Source organism: Eubalaena glacialis, chromosome 4, assembly GCF_028564815.1.
Source record: "Eubalaena glacialis isolate mEubGla1 chromosome 4, mEubGla1.1.hap2.+ XY, whole genome shotgun sequence".
In the NCBI taxonomy this organism is placed as follows: Eukaryota; Metazoa; Chordata; class Mammalia; order Artiodactyla; family Balaenidae; genus Eubalaena; species Eubalaena glacialis.
Window position 1 is genome coordinate 41,752,011 of NC_083719.1, and position 19,475 is coordinate 41,771,485.

At 39.4% G+C, this 19,475-nt stretch overlaps 1 protein-coding gene and 1 pseudogene across 2 annotated transcripts in view; one reads left to right on the forward strand and one right to left on the reverse strand.

The window, feature by feature from the left end:
* Window positions 1–19,475, reverse strand: part of ARL15 (ADP ribosylation factor like GTPase 15) — a 419,312-nt gene that overhangs the window by 340,836 nt on the left and 59,001 nt on the right. The gene's annotated exons all lie outside the window — the stretch shown is intronic.
* The window catches only part of LOC133089504 (3-oxo-5-alpha-steroid 4-dehydrogenase 1-like), a 104,485-nt pseudogene that overhangs the window by 48,088 nt on the left and 36,922 nt on the right, over window positions 1–19,475 (forward strand).

The window sequence follows — 19,475 nt, forward strand, 5'->3', positions numbered from 1 at the left end:
ACTAATTTGAAAAGATATATGCATCCCTCCCCCCCCAAAAAAATAATAACTTTAAATATTTAGAAACATTTAACATTGATGGATAAAGCTGGGATTATTATTATTAGTTCAATCTCCAGATATTAAAACTGCTCTCAACTCACAACCTCAGCGTTCCAATGACCTGCCAAAAATCTGAAATGGGCCCTTTGAAGGATGAGAACAAATACGTGAGGTATATCTTTATTTAACTTTGTATGTTAATGTTACAAGGATTTAATTCTTTGCATCTTTTTCTGAAAACAAGAGTGAAAATATGCACAACCTTATACTTTATACAGTTAAAAATAATGTAATAAAATGGAACGATGTCCGAAATATATAATTAAGTTTAAGAAATGAAGTTACAGAATGGGTGGTATGATCCAACTTATGTCTTAAAAACGTACACACATGCACTCATGTTTGAGCACAGATATATGTTAATAGTTTACTAAACTATTTCTGAACAGATATATGCATTAATGGAAAAAGTAATGGAGGAGCTTTTTACTATACTTCTGTACTGCTTAAATGTTATGAGCATCTTTTAATTCAAAATAATAGGGAACTTTTAGTAAGGTACAAAGATTAACAATTAATTCAAAGCATCTCATGGAATGGAAATAACTAGTTATTTCATCAACTAGGGTATTAGAAGGTTTAAGTAGTAATGAGAAAGTTGATCTCACTGTTTTTTAAATCATGAGACCAGTATTGGGAAAAGGGTTTGTTTTTGTTTTTTAATGCCTTTATCAATAAAACACATGATGTCTGATTCCTTGGATGATGACAAGCTGTGGTGGTATAAATAATCCTCTCTGCCACTTTTCAAAACTCTGGCAAGGATAGCTACTCCTTTGCAACTGATATTATCTGACCAGATGATCATGATGTTCCTTTTTTAAGTCTCAAATTCTATGACCCATGAAGTGCTGAGATACCATCACGGTCATGAAATCATTTTCTAGCTTTGAGTTTTTATAGACCTAGCCTCACCATAGCAGCCTGGTGAGCAGAGTCCTTTAAGTGAGTAATTCACTGGCATCATTAACCTCAACTGACATTAGTAGGGTTGATTGAAAACAACAACAACAAAAAATCAGTGGTATTACCAAACCACCGCCACTAAGGAGTATACTCTTCCCATTACAATTTGAGCATCAGGTACAAAAAGACAAATGATGTATTTGCTCCAACAGCCCTTTTTTTCTGAACACACAATATCTCCAAGCCAGCAACTTGGAGAAGACCGGCCAAGAATAAATTTCTGTTGTCACCACTTATATGAAATGCTACTGAGCTGTTATAATATGCCAGTGTTTCACTCTGTAATCATGTATTGCCCACTGGATATATCCATTTAAACACAACCACTCTTTTCTTCAAACTAATTAAAACTCTCTAATCTCTTATTTTGTAAACCTACTCCAATTATTATTTATGTTGAAACATTTGTCTCATTTCACTAAAATCCTCTGCCTGTGCTCAAAGAAGTACAACTTCCTATTAGTCAACTAAATTGCCTCAAACACATTTCAATGTTGTAGTTTTCTGAGCACAGGCAGAGCAAGTTTAAAAAACAGTGAGGCTAAGAGTGGTCAGTATGTGAACCAGGATTCAACAGTCAATCGTGTCCAAATTGTGTATTCAAGTTACAGGGGGAACTGCTCGTTCATAAGGCTCCCTTACCATTGGCCTGGGTCATGATGATACAAGGTAAAAACAGGCTTAAAAATGTGCTCTACAAGAAAATGACCAAAAGGACCCAAAAAGTAGCAAAAAGGGCAAGGGAATGTGTGTGAGAAAACACATAATACGTCATCAGAACTAAAACTAAGGGTAGAGGATCAACCAAAGGACTCGGGGGGATTGACACAAATTCATTACCTTTCAAGAGTGGTATTTGTGAGAAGTACAGGGGATTCCAACACTGCCCACCCCACTCGTCATACAAATGCAGTAAAGGTGTGGCATCTCCTCCATTTGAAGCCCTTTCCTAATAACCGAAGAGCAATAGCTTTCTGTTGAAATACTAAGACTGGAGTCAAAAGAGCAGGGCCATCACTAACCAGTTTTCTTTGAAGGCGTTTAAGACTACTCAGACGTGCAAAGGAAACGCCTCTATCCTGGTTAAGTGAGATCCTTTATTATGACAAGTAGCATCTAGCATTTTTTGAGAGCAGAGGCAGGCAAGTTATACTTCACCTTATTTTCAGATATTCCCCGAGCTGAAAAGTGCCCCACCAAAGCATGTTGAACCCTAGAATCTTCCTTACTAAAAAAATTTAACTGGCCACGTGGTCACTTAACGAGAATGCAGCTTCCAGTCTCCCTTCCAGCCAAATGTGGCCACATGGTGCCAATGGAATGGAAGTGGAAGTGATGTGTGCAACTTCCAGGACACCTGCATAATTAAAAGGGAATTCATTGTTTGCCTCCTTTCCCACTCTTCCTACTCTCCCTATCAGTAGAGAAGTATCCTACAATATCAGAACAGCATACATTTATCAGAACTCAACCAGTGTGCCAGTGACATATGATTCAACACGTGGGTCAATATAAACAGAAAAACAAGGGGTGAAAACACATCTTAGTGTATATGCAAACTGATTACAAAGCAGAAGCATTTGATATAAATTAGTACTGTCAACTTAGAATAGCATGACAGAATTATTAATAAGGTTTCTTTGTATACACAAAACTTTAAATAATACAACTCTCAAAAATAAAAATTCATCACAAATACTACAATTGGAAACCCGGCACACCAAATGTAAACTGTTTTTAAGACCATTGTCATCTGAGGGTACCACGTTAGCTGATTAAGAGAAACAGAGGTGATCTTTTGCAGGGTTTGTCTTGAATGTGCCAAGTCTTCAAAAGTACATTTTTAATAAGATTTTTTTTTTCCATCTATGGGAAACAAACAGTGGGAAACAGGTGGATAACTCAGCAAATGGGGCTGAGTAATGGACTAACCATGAGGGAAAAAAGCAAAGTTGCCTCACAGCTTACTCTGAACTAAATTCCAACTATATTCAAATTTTAAATGTAAAAAATAAAACCACAAGAGTACCTAGAGGAGGAGGAGGAGGAGGAGGAGGGGGAGGAGGGAGAGGAGGATATCATCTTTATATTCTTAGGGGTGTGGAAAAGCATTCAAGGATGAAAGAAAAGCATCTGGCCATTCTTTCCATATTACCAAATCCAACACCCTTCCTGTCATTATGGTTACCTCACCTGTAAGGTTAACAAAATTGAAAACCAAAATGGGAATGCAAGAAGAGGGGGCAACCTGGTCACTGAATCCTTCATGGCCAAAGGTAAGCCCAGATTCGGGGGTGAGTGGCTCTTTTTGCCCTGGAAGCACTGCATGTGACCGCTTTCCCAGTGCCCAGCACTGCCAGCTCCAAAGTCCGAGCCTGAAATACTTTTAACCCCAACCCTAGCTGTAAAACAAACAACAACAAAACAAGCAAACAAAAACAAAACAATAACAAGAGCCAAGAACCCAGGAACTGTTAGAACACTGAGGAAGCTGACAGTAAACGTCCCCTTCCTGACTTCCTGACCAGCCTGCAGCACAAGACGGAAGACTGAACTTAGGCTCAAAGGACGCTCCATTCTTCCCATGTTACCCGACTAGAGTCTTTTTCAGGAACGTGGGGCATGAGAATAAGCGGTTATCTCTAAAGTGATCTTAAGTTCATATTCTTCAGCAGTGCCAACTCAACAATTCGACCTTGACATAAAGCCAACTTCACAGACCAATCGTTATTTCAAAGAACAAGAAAAACCTTGAGTAAATGCTAAATAAAAAAAAAAAGCTGGCCTTCCCTGGTGGCGCAGTGGTTGAGAATCTGCCTGCTAATGCAGGGGACACGGGTTCGAGCCCTGGTCTGGGAAGATCCCACATGCCGCGGAGCAACTAGGCCCGTGAGCCACAACTACTGAGCCTGCGCGTCTGGAGCCTGGGCTCCGCAACAAGAGAGGCCACGATAGTGAGAGGCCCGCGCACCACGATGAAGAGTGGCCCCCACTTGCCACAGCTAGAGAAAGCCCTCACAGAAACGAAGACCCAACACAGCCAAAAATAAAAAAATTTAAAAATAAAAAATAAAAAGCTTTCCAGGGCTTCCCTGGTGGCGCAGTGGTTAGGAATCCACCTGCCAATGCAGGGGACGGGGTTCGAGCCCTGGCCCAGGAAGATCCCACAGGTCGCGGAGCAACTGGGCCCGTGCGCCACTGAGCCTGCGCTCTAGAGCCCACGAGCCACAACTAATGAGGCCTGTGCACCTAGAGCCCGTGCTCCGCAACAAGAGAAGCCACTGCGATGAGAAGCCTGCTCACCACAACGAAGAGTAGCCCCCGCTCGCTGCAACTGGAGAAAGCCCGCGCACAGTAACAAAGACACAACTCAGCCAAAAATAAATAAAAGAAAATAAATAAATTTATTAAAAAAAAAAAAAAAAAAAGCTTTCCAAAAAGAAACACATCAGGTTGCTGTAATAAAGAATAAAGTAATCAACACGTTTCAAGAGCCAAAAAGGTATTCTTAGGGATATGAAAGCTTAACCCAGAAGAGACTGACTATAACTGTCTGGGATTTGGGGCCAGATATTTACGACTAGCAAATGACAGAGATAAAATTAACTAATTTAAAAATGCAAGTGTTACAGCTATCCAATCTAATCCACAGCAATAATTCCAAGGTAAAATACTGTGGTGCTAACTTTTACAGATGGTGAACCAGGCCATCAATGATTCTTCTAACATGATGACGGTAATAAGGGGCAGACTCAGGACTCAAATCAAGGTCTTCCAACCCCAAGATCAGAGGTGTTTTGCTCCATCCTATAGCACCTTCCCTGGTGGAAACAACATTTAGGTCAATTTGTAACATTTGAAGGAATCACTAGCACTAGCATTCGGTAAGAAACTGAATTAACTTGGGGCAGTGACAAAGGAAAAGGCTTTGATTCATGCCATTTTTTTTTTTTCTGAGAATTTTTTTCATATACTATAATCTAGAAGCAACTAACTCTATTATCCAAGACATTAATCTTTATAATTAAAAAATGGCATGTGCAAAGTACAGTTCAAATACCCCTTCTACAGTAAAATACTGGCATGTCTATTGAATATTTCTCTTCTACCCCCAGTATTAGTGCAGATAAGGTGATATACTTAAGACTTACATGAGTAAAGAATCCCCTGGAAAAAAATGCTCTCAAAGTCCTTGGTTTCTCTGGGGCATAGGGAGTCTGTGTCCCTGTAGCAGAGACTGTCAGGGGTTTCACAATATTTATTTTCCTCTCCTTCCTTAGTAAGAGAACTGTGTACGTGGCCCCGTGGGGAAAATGCTGTACTTTCCAGCCTTACTTGTAGTTATGTATGACCGTAAGTTCTGAAATATGGAAGTAAGCAAAACTAGGATGAAATCCTAGGATGTTTCCTTAAAGAAAGGGGGCAGACTATTCTTTGCCCTTCTTCCCACTGTCTGAAATGTGGGCATGATGGCTTGAGCTCAAGCAGCCATTTGGGACAATGAGGTATATGCCATGCTTTGGCAGATAAAGCAACAAAATAGAAAGAGGCTGGATCCTGAAAGAACAGGGGCCACCATATTAGACTATTTACCTCCAAATTTGTTTACAGAAATAACTTTCTAGCTTATTTATGCTGCTGTACACTGGAGAGTAGAACCTAATTCTAACTGATTGAGCACCCATGATTTTTACTGCTTTGCAACATTTTCAAGCATCTCAATTATCTCAAAAGATGTCATTAAATTCTCATTTTTAATTTACTTTAAATCCAAAAATAAATATTTACCAAAAGCACATACATGACCATACCTATGTATAGAGTCAGGGACTCTGCTGCAAAATCAAATAGCATCAAAAAGCCCTAATCTGGGGTACTTTAGGTATCCCTCAACCACACTTAAATGACCACCTATTTATATACTTTCTACAACATCTAACATACTGCACTGTGTTTGCCAACACCACCCCTGCTCTCCCTGCCAACTAGACTAGAAACTCTCTATCTCACTAGAAATGCCTAGCAAAATACCCAGCACAGTGCAGACACTCAGAAAATGTTTGTGGACTGGTTGAACAAGTCAAAAACGGGCTTTAACAATGGGATTCCCTGTCATAATTGGAAATCCTCTCAAGGTACTGGTTAGGCGTGGTATTGAGTTGTGAATTTATCCCGTGGTTTCCAACCTGGGCAATGTTTAAAAATGGCAAATCTCTGGATCCCGCCTGACCCAGGATCACTGAATCAGAACCACCTGGGTTGGATTCTAGGCACTTGCAGTATATACAAACTAGACCTACACTGCTTATACAACAACTCACTTTCAAGGAAGGAAGGGAAGGACGTAGTAGAGTAACTTGAAAATCCTGTTTTGATGTTAGCATACGAAATAGAGGGAGATGCCTCTCTCTGGAGTTACAGTGGAAAAGTGCCTATTGCCTTTTATCATTTTACGTTCTACTTCATCTAGGGTTCGCTTTCCTGCCCCTATAAAATGCTACTGCCACTCTGTGAATTCCTTTGAAATAGTTCAAACCATGAAGACAACATTGCTAACATTCATTTTCTCTAACTCAGTATTTTTCCTTAAAATTCAAAATGTCATCAATTATTAGTTACCACTCTCCAAACCCCACACTTACAAATAATAAATGCCAGCATTTAGGTAACTTTTTTTAAAAGCACATTCCAAATTTTATTTTACACACCTAACTAAAATCGGTTTCTTCAGTGTTGTCTACAGTCATTAACATTTTATTGACTTCGTATGGACTTAGAAAGCTTTTATGGGCCTTTTTTCTCCACCGCAAGCTATCTGGGGTAGCATTTTAAAGCTCTTCTAGGAAGTTAGTGTTTCTCTTAAAGTACTCACCTCTGATAGAAAACCCAACACTTACTATAATAACACAATTAAGAACTACCAATCTAAACAGCTAGATGTTGGCCTTTTGCAACAAGCCTCCTTTTCAGGTCAGCAATACTAGTTAAATACCAACCAGTCCCATCAGTAATCCGATAATAAATATCCACTCACATTAACAAAGTCTTCAAACTTCTGAATTACTGGTGATACTTAATATTACATAATGATGTTCAAAGTTCCAACCCTTGATTAATCTATTAAAAATAAGCCTGCAAAACCAACAGTAACCATGTCTGGCCATCTAAATACAATTCGCCCAATGGTTGTGTTAGTAAAAATATCATCCTACATTATTATTCAGAATCATAAGGAAATGAACCACTGTAGATATTTAGATATTCCCTCTAAATGTGCTATACAAGGCTTTTTTGTCTTATTTCCTCATCTATAGAGATAATTATACGTACCTCACGGGTTGGGTTTTTCCCTATGATCACATGATTTTTAATATGCTTCTCAAATAATCATCAATAAATGGCAGGATAATAGTATTATTATATAATTTGCTGCCTTCTTTTTGTAATGACTCAAATGTATTAGTTTGGGTCATCTTAAAATAACTAATTATTTAACTTTATGTTAAATCAGATTTCTTATGTAATACCGGAATGTGTAGACAAGCTACACTGCAAGCACCAAGGTTAAAATGTGAACACACCTTGAAACTGGAAAAAACCTTATTAAATTTTCTCCTTAGATGATTGAATTAGTCATCAAAATCTCCTGCAACTCAGGACCAGATGGCTTCACTGGTGAATTTTACTAAACATTTAAAGAAGAACTAACACCAATCCTTCTGAAACTCATTCCAAAGAAAATCAGAGAAGGGAATACTCCCAAACTCATTTTATGAGACCAGTATTATCTGGATACCAAAACACAGAAAAGGACACTACTAGAAAATAAAACTATAGGTCAATATCCCTGATGAATATAGGGATAGTGCAAAAATTCTCAATAAAATACTAGCAAACCAAATTCAGCATCATATGAAAACAATCACTCATCATGATCAGCTGGGATTTACCCCTGGGACGCAAAGATGGTTCAACAAACACAAAATCAATGTGATACGTCACATTAACAGAACAAAAGAATCATATCATCATCTCAATAGATAAAGAAAAAAGCATTTGACAAAATTCAACATCCATTCATAATAAAAACTCTTAAATTAGCCATAGAAGGAACACATCTCAACATAATGAAGGTCATATGACAAGTCCATAGTTAACATCATACTCAATGGTGAAAGGTTGGAAGCTTTTCCTCTAAGATCAAGACAAAGATTCCCAATCTCACCACTCCTATTCAACATAGTACTAAAGTCCTAGCTAGAGCAAGCAGGCAAGAAAGGAAAAAAAGAAAGAAAAAAAAAAAACGATATCCGACTTAGAGAGGAAAAAAGTATAATCTATTTGTAGATGACATGATTTTAATATACAGAAAATCCTAAAGACTCAACCAAAAAAACTGTTAGATGTAATCAATGAATCAGTTAAGTTGCAGGGTACAAAATTAACCTACGAAAAATCAGTAGCATTTCTATCCACCTACAATGAATTTTCTGAAAAAGAAATAAATTGATCCCATTTACGATAGCATCAAAAACAATAAAAAACTTATCCATAAATTTAACAAAGGAGGTGAAAGATCTCTTCTGAAAATAAGACCTTGATGAAAGGAACTGAAGACACAAACAAACAGAAAGGGTGTTAGTTGGGTGGTCCACCATTTCTTAAAACCCGACGGGCCCAGAGCCACATGTACGTTCCTCAAAGATCATTTTCTAGTCCCCACTTATCATATTTCTCATTCTGTCAGTCCTATCATCAATCTCCATGGGAAAAACTTCTCCAAGGTTCAGGCTCAGGGCGCACATGAGGAGGACTGTCTCTGCACGGCGGCTGGGCCTGCTTCCTCCTCCCTGTTTTGCTGTGACATGCGCTCCTCTCTCATTTGAAACAGCCACACTCACCTCATTGGGCTGCAGTCCCTGCAGGCGGGTGGAGGGGTGTGCCAGGCCGCCATGCTCCCACCTGAAGCCCCTCGAGGTTTCACAGCACAGGGGCAGAGCTCAAGGTCAGATAGGTGGGTGTCTTCCTCCTCCTGACGCCACTACCACGTCAGCACAGAGTCACATGTAATCAGGCACGCAGAGGACAATGCCAACATCCTCTAAACCTTCCTGAGAGCCTGGTTGGCCACCAGTTCCCATCCCCATCCCGCTCTGAGCATTTCTCAGATTCTCCCTTGCTTCTCTATTTTGGACAGACCCTCCTCCAGTCATGCTCAGACAACAGCACTCAAGTCACCTCTGTCCTATGGGTCTCATCCTTCCTTTCCGACCTTTTGACCAACTGATTTGCTGAGTTTCATACTATGATAAAATATGCTTCTAGATTTCCAAACTTTGAAAATAATTCAAGGAGTTTTTACTGTTACTGATTTGCTATCAAAGGCTTCTTTGACCTTCCAAAGGAATTCATTATTTGGTTCCTTCAATCAATCCATGAACCAGGCTTTAGTCCTGTTGTCACAAAAACTAGGAGAATTGGGTTTGAGTCCCAACACCTGCATTAATGAGTCCTATTCCTTGAACAAGTCACACAGCCTTTCAATAAGTTGGTGTCCTCATCTATAAACTGAAGCTGTTAGGCTAGAAATAATATTTGCCAGAGAAATGACTGAGAGATTCCTTCCAGTTTTAAAATTCTATGAGTCTAAGTACTTACTGAACCCAGGCTCTGTATTAAGATGGCAGAATGGGGGAGGATACAAAAAGTTGGTCTTAATAAACACACAATCTAACTGAGAAAATACCGTATCGACTTCTAAATTACATGTTAAATCCAGAAGGATTAAAATGCTAGATGGTAAAATAACAATAATAATAGTAATGATGACTTTTTGAGGAATATATATGGAAATATTTTTTAAATCCTGCATTGGGAAACATCTTCTATACCCTTCTTCTGGCAATAGTGCCTTGATTTATCATGGAGAACCACTTCCCCACACACAGTCTATATAGTTTGGGTGGAGCTGAGCCCACCTCCAGCTCCACAGATACAGGCTTGGTCAATCACAGCCTCACATCCTCCTGGCCATGGGCCTGGTTCATGCATGGACACATAATCTCAGCAGGACAATGAGAGGAAATGAGAGTCTGGAATAGGACTTTTGTTGGAATTATTAGAAACAAGTGTTTTCTTGGAAAGGGCTGCTCACTGTAGAGCTTCTGGCAGCCATCTTGCCACCAGGAGGGGAGGTCCTGCCTGAAGATGGAGCCAACACAGAGTAAAGCAGAGCTGAAAAGGGGCATATGCAAGTCACCTCTGACAACCTTGCTTGTGCCTCTGAATCCAGATAGCCTGAATCCAGTTACCCTTTTATCCTAGGCCAGCTTGAAGTTTCTGGCCGCAACCAAGAATTCTAATACACTCCCCTCAGAGCTTTCCAATGAAAGTAAGACTATAACCATCCCAAGGGTGGAAAAATCTATTTGCCCATACCTTTTCAATATATTTAGTATATAAATGAAGCCCTGGATCCAAATCTCTAGAGGCACACAACCTTACAAACTTAAAAGTGAATGCCCTTCACAGTACGAAAAAATATCCTCTTGCAAACATGGCAGCAAAGAAATGTTTAATCATTTAGCTATTTTAAGAGCATGTTTCTAAGTATTAACAATAGTAGAATATTATTACCTGCTTAGGGATAGGTTCAGAAATATTAAATAGGTGGCAGGCCATTATAGACTGTATGACAACTCATTTCTGTAAAACTATGATTAGTATCATTAAATTGTCCTGGTAGTATCTTTTGAGAAAATATGCATCATAGAACTTCTGAAAATGTGCCACTAAACCTAGATTTAGACTGTCATGAATACATGTAATCTTGGACAACTCAATTGTTATCTGTAATAAATACAAATAAAGCATATTCAAGCCGACAACCTGAAATTATCCACCCTCTTATTCTTCTCTTAAACAGAGACTGTTTTGTAATAAAATCTTTGCTAGTCTAGGCAGCAGTTGAGATTCATAAAAAACGGGGACTATTGAAAAGGTTCGACAATAAATGTGTAGTATAAATAGAAAAACACAGACGTGGTAACTGAGAGTGAAGTGTTTGAGCTTTCTTATAATACTAAAATTCCAGGGGTCACTGAACTACAGCCCCTGGGCCAAATCTGGTCTGCTGTCTTTGTTGATAAAGTTTCATTGGACTACATATAGCCATGCCCATTTGTTTGGTTTTGCCTTGGCTGCTTTCACAGTACAATAGCAGAGTTGAATGACTGCAAGAGACCAGAGAGCCTACAAAAACTAAAATAATTACTATCTGGCCCATTATAGAAAAACTTGAGGTCTTCTGCTCCATGGTCTAAGTCTTTATTGATCATTTACTATCCTCTAGACTATGGGAATAGAGTGGGTGGGCCACTATGGCAACAGAAAGATATATGAAAATAAGAGACAGCCTCTATCTGCAGGCAAGAACTTAAATGAAGATATAATACACATCAGAGACCATGGCAGGTGGGAAATAACTAGGAACTAAATCTCATTAGGACTAGAGGAAGGTTCCAAACTGAAATGCTTGCAGAGACAGACAATGAGGGGCACAAAGAAATGGTGATTGATGACCATGTGATGCACCTGAAGGTCTGAGTTCCATCCAAAGGGGGCAGCAGTCACTCACGAATGGGGACCCAACTTTATCAGCCTTCCCATTCTCTAGTTTTCCAAAAGAAGCCAGAAGCTGAAATTGTATGTGGAAATCTTTTATCTTAAATGTTGACAACAAATGTTAAGAAACTGTAAACAGTATGTAGGCCAAGCAAAATACATTAGAGGCCAGTGGGCCACATGTTTGACACACAGGCTAAGAACTGACAGTGTGCGAAGTAAGGATGGACAAATGTGGGCTAGAATTTGACCAATGGTCAAAAAGCAGATAGCTGAGAAGTTAGGCCCAAATCTCTCACTCTTAGATCTTGGACAAGTCATCTTCCCTCTCTAGGCCTTAGTTTCCACAAAATGACAACAGAATTAAATGATTGGAAGTTCCCTTCAGCAATACACATTTATTCTTCTATAAGGATTTCCTAAAATATTATCCTTATAAGGGAAAAACTCTAGATTTCACCCATCTAATAATTTACAGAAGATTTTACAAAACAAAAACACCACCTACCTATACTCTGAATGTTAGGGAAACAAGACCAGTCTGCATAAAAATAACTGACAAATTAACGTCTTTCATGGTCCTGAGTCACGAGTAGTTTCATGAATTTTTATCAACTTTCTCACGTCAAATATCATTAGAGCAAGGCACACCCAAACTCAACATCACAACCACACAGAAAGAAAGGGTCTTTATCTGTAAGGAAGTGTGAAACAGAACCATTGAACAAAATAAATGTATTTTAATACCACTCCCTAAAACATGGGAAAGAATTCACTCCTGCCTACACCCAAAAGTTTTTTTTTTTAAAGTTGGGATCACAAAATCAAACACAATAAAGGTCAATCTAAGAAATAATCTAGGCTAGCAGCAATGCCATCACTTCCTGTTATAAAAAGAGTAATGGGCTTTTGAATCAGAGATGGAATTTGATAGAAAAACCCTCCTATCAGGCTCTGGAAACTGAGTTCAGGGTGAACATTATCTGCCTCCACCCAGCCCTGTCCCTCTCCATCATTTTCCTCTGTTCATGATTTCTCTAATTCCACACATCATTTCAACAAAGAAAAAGGCAGCCATAAAAATGTCATCAGAAGGTGAACCATCAGAATTAAAAATTATAGCACTGCTGGTGTTTTTAGTATTTTTACAATTTAAAATTTTGAAATGAAAAATGTAATTTCAGTAAATGCTATTATCAATCTCAGTATTAACTTTCAATGCATTCTACTTCGAAAATGAATAAGGAAAATGCTCTAATGAGTCCAAATAAATTTTCTTTATGGACCCAGATTTAATTCGGGAGTAGCGGAATTTCCTTCTGCCTACGTGTTATTATGTTTGAGGCTGCCTTTCATTAACTTCAATCTTCCCTTCTGCTATCTTTCTATAAATATACCTTTCAGAGAGTATCCTATCCCTTTACTCAGTCTCTCTCAAATAAACTCTAAAAGAAATCTTTAGGCATGTTATATGATATTCAAAAGAAACGAGTAATTCAGGGTGCATAACAAGCAGTCACTGAATCTGAGGAGAAATTATGTGAAAGAACTCTCTGGAATAGTACGTGGTCAAAGAAATAGTCATACCTCTCTTGCCTTTTTGAAATTAAGAAAAAAAATTAAATGACAAAAAATTAATTCTTTCTTCAGATTAAATGAGCAAAGAAACTTTTTTTAATAAACAAAATCCTAAATTTTAAAATCTTTTCAAAGAGATAAGGTGACGTAGTGACAAAAGAACGGAACACAAGCCAGATGATCTGGGCTTAGGTGCTGAAGCGGCTGACTGGCTATGCTGTACGTTCTAAGGAGCCTCCTGGGTCCTGAGCAGACACCCTGTGAAAAGAGGCTCTGGATTTCTGAAGTCCTTCCATGACTGTTCTATTAATTCTATGATGAGACTCTTTCTGGTAATATTGTATCAATTCATGTGGAATGTAAACTAGGTCAAATGGATTGTCAGCCCAGCAATCCCTTCTCAGCTCTTCATTTTAATGTCCCCCCTGGCGGAAGGGTAATTGAGAGATTTCTGAGCCTTAATCCCTTAAATCATAACAATGTCCCAGAAACAATAGGCATGTCCTAGAAAGTTTAGGGGTTCTTTAAGGGGCCATTTCCTCAGCCAAGTTTTCTTATTTTACACTCATTCAAAGTTAACAGGTGTACAAGATCTACGCTCACTGTTTTGAAACTAATAAAATGGCCTTTACTTACTCCTCCTGTTCTTTTTCTCTGTCAAATTAAAGTAGTTCTCTCCAGATAGACTCCACAAACCCTTCTGCTTCCCCTTATTGTTTGTTTGTTTTCTCTAATCTGAAATTGGCTTCTTAAAAATCATTATGATCTGCAAATCCTCAAATTCAAAGGTCTTTTCCTCAATCTTAATTTTCTTCGATTTTCTGATACATCTGACTCCGATCACTCATTCATATATCAAACAAATTTTTCTTGAGTGCGAACAAGGCAGATGCCACACTAGGTGGGCACTGCTTATACATGCTGCATGAGATGTGAAACCAACCCTCCAGATCTTACAACCTAGAGACAGGTATAAATAGATAGTTATCCAAAAATTTCTAGAGAGATCAATAGACACCCACCCCCCCTTCCTTGAAATTCTAGAAATCACGGGACTGGCCAATAAGATATAAGTTCCCAGAGGCTGAATGGATGTTGAACAAAGTAACCCAGCCCATTTTAAGAGTCACAAGTTAATAGTTAATAATGATATCATTCAACCAATTACCTAACTCTAAAACTTCAGCCTTTGCCTTCCACATCCAATTAGAAATAGGATCCAGCCTGTTCTTTCAAACCTGCCTCCCCTCCCCCAAAATCATTACTGGTCCCAGAATCTCCCCTTCGGCCAACGTTCTTCTCATCTACACACTCCCTCCAGTGAGCTCATCCACTTCCAACATTTAACCATGGCCTCTCACCTGCCACTCCCAGATCTCCTGCTGTAGCCCCAACCTCTCCTCCAAGCTTCAGACTCCAGAGCAAACCGTCTGATGCACACACCCACATAGACATCCCATGGATGCCTCGAACTCAACATGTCCAAACTAACCTCCCCAACCTCCTCCTACAAACAAACAAAGCTGGCGACTTTTACATGTTTTTTGAATCTGCCCCCTTTTCTCTATCCCTGCTACCATTGCCAAAGAGGTAATTTTCTCTCATCCACAATGTTGTCCCCCAGTTCAGGCACTCATCACCTCCCACTTGGCAACTGTTTTCTCAGTGAACTCCTGGCTTCTGTCTTCTTGCCACCCCTATCACTTATACATGCCTGCACACTATGGCCTGAAGAATCTTCCTAAACTATCAGACGCCCCATTGAATACAGCCTAACACTCAAATTCTTTTGCCTGAATCCTTGGATTCAGAGTGACCACAAAGTCCTTTGTGTACGAAAAGCAGCTGAAGACCTAAAGAAGAGATACCAGGGACCATGTGAATAACTTCCAGCCATCTTCATGGAAGAAGATATTTAGATGACATGGGAAAAATTAAACTTTGCCGATAATGGAGGTATTCACATAGAAAACTTTGTGGTCAATCTGTCCCTATCAGATTTCTGCATTCATATCTCCCACACCCCTGTCCGACACACACTCGCCAGAACAATCAAGCTGGCTTCCTCCCTAATACATATCTTTGGCCTGCCTGCCCTTTTTTTGGCTCACCCTGGTGCTTTCTCCTAATCACATGATTCTAATTAATAACCTTCCAGTCCCAGCTCTCTCCCTGGGTAATATCTTCGTGGACCACTCTAGTCTAGACATCTCACCTTTGTCTAAACAGCCAAAGCATTCCCCTTTTACACTAATTCTCATTTGGCAATGTATTATGTACTATCTATTCTACTACTATTTAAATTCTGTGATAATTAAACTATGATAATATTTCCCTGTCTGTATTCATTTTGTCCAACAAGGTCACAAGGTCTTTGGAGCCAGGGAGCACGTCTTAAATACTCTTTTGGCATCTGCTATCAAGCCTAGGCTTATATATAGAAAATGTCTGATACAAGCCAGTCAACAGCTGAAAAAAATCAATAGTGAGCCCTAAAACAATCTCCTATACTCTCAGATTACTCATATCATCCTAAAATAAATTATCAAGAGTTAAAATAGAGGTCTTCCTATCATCTATTAGTATAGAACTCTGGTCCTTCTTTGAAGCTAGGGAAAATCTGTGCATCTGAAAAAGAAGAGGATGATCCAGGAAAGAAAGCTTTTCAGTAATACTGGTCTCATAAATGTAATTCAAGCAAGTTACACCTGGTTTAGATTATAACCGAATTACCTAAGTATTTAAACATGTTTCCTCTGTCCTTTTAAATCATGCATTTTCAATGGGGTAATACTGCCCCCCAAAGGGGTGCAAGAGATTCTTGGGGCGGGGGTCGGCAAAAAAATCTCACTCTTTTTACCTACAAAGCAAAGATATACATACAGCACATAAACTCATATACAATATCTGTGGTATTAAGGAAAAAAAAGTATACAAAGGCTCTCGAGGAGGAGGAAAATAATGAAGAAAAGGTTGAGAAATGCTGTTTCAAACCAAATAGACTGTCTGCTCTGCTAACTTTGCTAAAACTTTATAGTTCTTTAACAGCATTCAAAGACCATACAAAGGAACAAAATCTAGAAGACAAATAATTTAGATGAGAAGTATTTTTGTGTTTTCATGGTCTCAAAAATTTCTTTTGTATCTTGGATGTTGTTAAATGTTAATTTTTTTCCCCTGCTAAAGGGAGGGTATCACTGGGTAGACATAAAGGTGGAAAGAGTGTCCTATTAAAAGTGACTTGGAAATCAAGGAATTAAAGGTTTGTCTTTTTTTTTTTTTTTTTAAGAAAAATGCTTTTAAAAATACGTTATCAAATATGTGTGAGAAAGTAGCTAGGGCTGAATTAAGATTGAATAGTTATTTATATCTGTTTCCTGTTTAGCCTTTTGACAAAGTTCAGCCCTGTATTTTATAGCTAGCCCTGGATAAGATTTCCCAGAATAACCCTGATGTGGGGTCTGCTGGTAGGGAGGACCCCAGAACTACATCCTGCAATTCACACCCTATGAACACACAGTCTGCTAAACTCAAAAACTTCAAAACAAAAAACAAAACGTCACTGTCCCATTTCCTCTGCCAAACCCTGCTTTGAAACTCCAAAACACAAAGAAGGGGAGGAAAGGAAAAAAAAAAAAAACAAATCTAAACATGTTTAGAAACAAAGGCAGGTTGTGAGAAACATTAATAGTCCTTCCTTATTTTTTTTTAAAATTAAGCCATAAATTCCTCTGCACAATCTGAAAAATGGACTACTTGAGACTATGCGAGAAATAATTATCACAGTCGTAGCATATTTGGGGTGTGAATGTAACATTTTTACCCAATATCAACATATGATTCAAATGTTTGTCACGTTGGGCAGTCAAGAAAATGAAGATCTCAAATCAGAGACAAAACAAAGTAAAATGAAATAAAAGGAAAACCTAACAATAGCAGAACTGCCATAATTGGGGCATGAGAGTTTGTGAATATGAGAGAGAAAAGATAAAGATGATGGGGCTTTACAGGATAGAAGACAAGACTCCTGGCTTTGGAAGTGGGCCCCTGAAGCACCTGGGCACATTTGGCAAAAAAGATGGGAACAAGAAAGGGAACACAGAGCTGATGGTAAGGAAGTAATTTACCCCTATGGTTACACCACCAAAAATGGAGGTTCTCTAGGAACCCTACAGGAAAAGATGGTTTAAGATCCATCTCTACATTGCCAACCTCAACGGCCTGAAAATTTTCACCCGTTTTCTTACTGGATGCTCTGCATCTGCACACTGAAGACTACTCACTGTTTCTAAAACAAATCTCCGTTTCTCCCAAGCTGTTACTCTCTTCCATCTCCTATTTCATTGGCCAATCCTTCCCCATCTCCTTGATGATCTCCTCCTCCCCAGCCATTACTGGTCCCAAGGTCTTCTCTGAGGCTCTTCTCATCTACACACTCCCTCTACCGACCTCTTCCACCTCCTACATTTAAAAATGACCTTTAAGCTCCCACTCCCAAATCTCTTGATCTAGCCCTGACCTCTTCCCCAGGCTTCCAATTCTCACTGCAAATTGTCCACTGTACACATCTACATGGACATTCCACAGACGCCTCAAAATCAACATGCCCACAACTAACCTTCCCAAACCCGTTCTTCTTCCTGTATTCTACATTTCAGTTCACAGCACCACACATCCAAGTTACTGAGCCAGAGTCAGGGAATCCTGCCTAACACTCATCTCAACACAACTTTTTATCATTTTTACCTCTTACAAACTTCTTGACTCAGTTTGCTTAGTCCCTGCCACATAGGCCCTAGTACAAAGTCCTCTCCATCTCACACCCAGACTGCCGAAGTACATCCTAGAGATCTCCCTGCCTCCAAACTTAGCCCTACCCTACAGCCAACCTCCCCCTACCCCAATCTGGCTAAAATGCAAAGTGACTGATGCCTTTAGAGGAGGCAGTGAAACCACTGAACAGACCCCGATACCTCCCAAGTAATGACAACCTTAGTGACACATATGTAGAGCTTATTGTCAGGGACTATTCAAAACACATGATGTATATTAAGGCTGACAATGATTCTATGAGGTAGATGTTATTATTATCCCCATTGTATGAATGAAGGAACCACAGAACAGGGAAGTTAAGTAACTTGGGAAAGTTACTAGATAACTTGGGAGAGTTACTAGATAACTTGGGAAAGTAGGTGAGAATTGAACCTAGGAAGTCTAATTCCAGAGTCAGTGCTCTTAGCTACGACACTCTTCTCCAGGCTGGTCTCTCCCTGCGGCCCTCTGTGGATAGATACTTCCTGCCGTGCACTTCACATCAAGTAATACCAAATTGCCCATAGTTCCCTCCATACAGCAGGCTGTGCCTCTGCTTATGCTATAGTCCTCTCAGGGGAACGAGCTTTCCACTGGTTGTTACCAGGCAACCTCTGAATACATTTCACACCTCAGCTCCATCAGCATCTCCAAGCAACCTTTTCTGAACCTCAGGCCTCAAGGTCCAGCTCCCCCTCTCCCACCATCACCACGCCCCCCTACCCTGCCCATACTTCTATCTTAGCATTTATTACACTATCTTGAAATTATGTGTCTGTTGCTCCTGGAAACCATCTCTCATTCATCCCTTCTTGCAGTCCTGATATGTAGGATACACTGAAAAATTGTGAGAAGTGAAGTCTGATGACAACCACAGTAGAATGAAACTAGAGAGTTTATAGGATTAAGAACTGTCTTGGGAAAAAAAAAAAAACCTGGTGCCTCTGCTTTTCAGCACTTCACACTCTGCCAATCTACTCATTCAACATTTCCTAATACTAAACATACACACCACATTTCTCAGAAGTTTTACTTGCTCATTTGAAAACCCTACAGATGATATCCTACCTGGTAATCAACAGTTTCCCATTACCAAGGTTCAAGCAATGTCCGCTGGTAACAAATTAATAAAGAATTGTAAGAGGGCATGCCCAGTCACTTTGGGACAATCAACCTCACTGACCTGTTTGCCAAGAATGCTCATGAAAACTTAAACATTTTCTAGTTATAAACTTCACAGACTGTTAGCACAAGCCCGTACAGATCATCCAGATCCTCATTCATCTGTTCATTGCACGGATAAGAAACTGCAGGTCAAAAAAAGTGGTCCTGAGTGCCGTGTAACTTGCTAGTCGCAAAGTCCAGGTGAAAGTCTTCCCTCCTTGACCCATGGT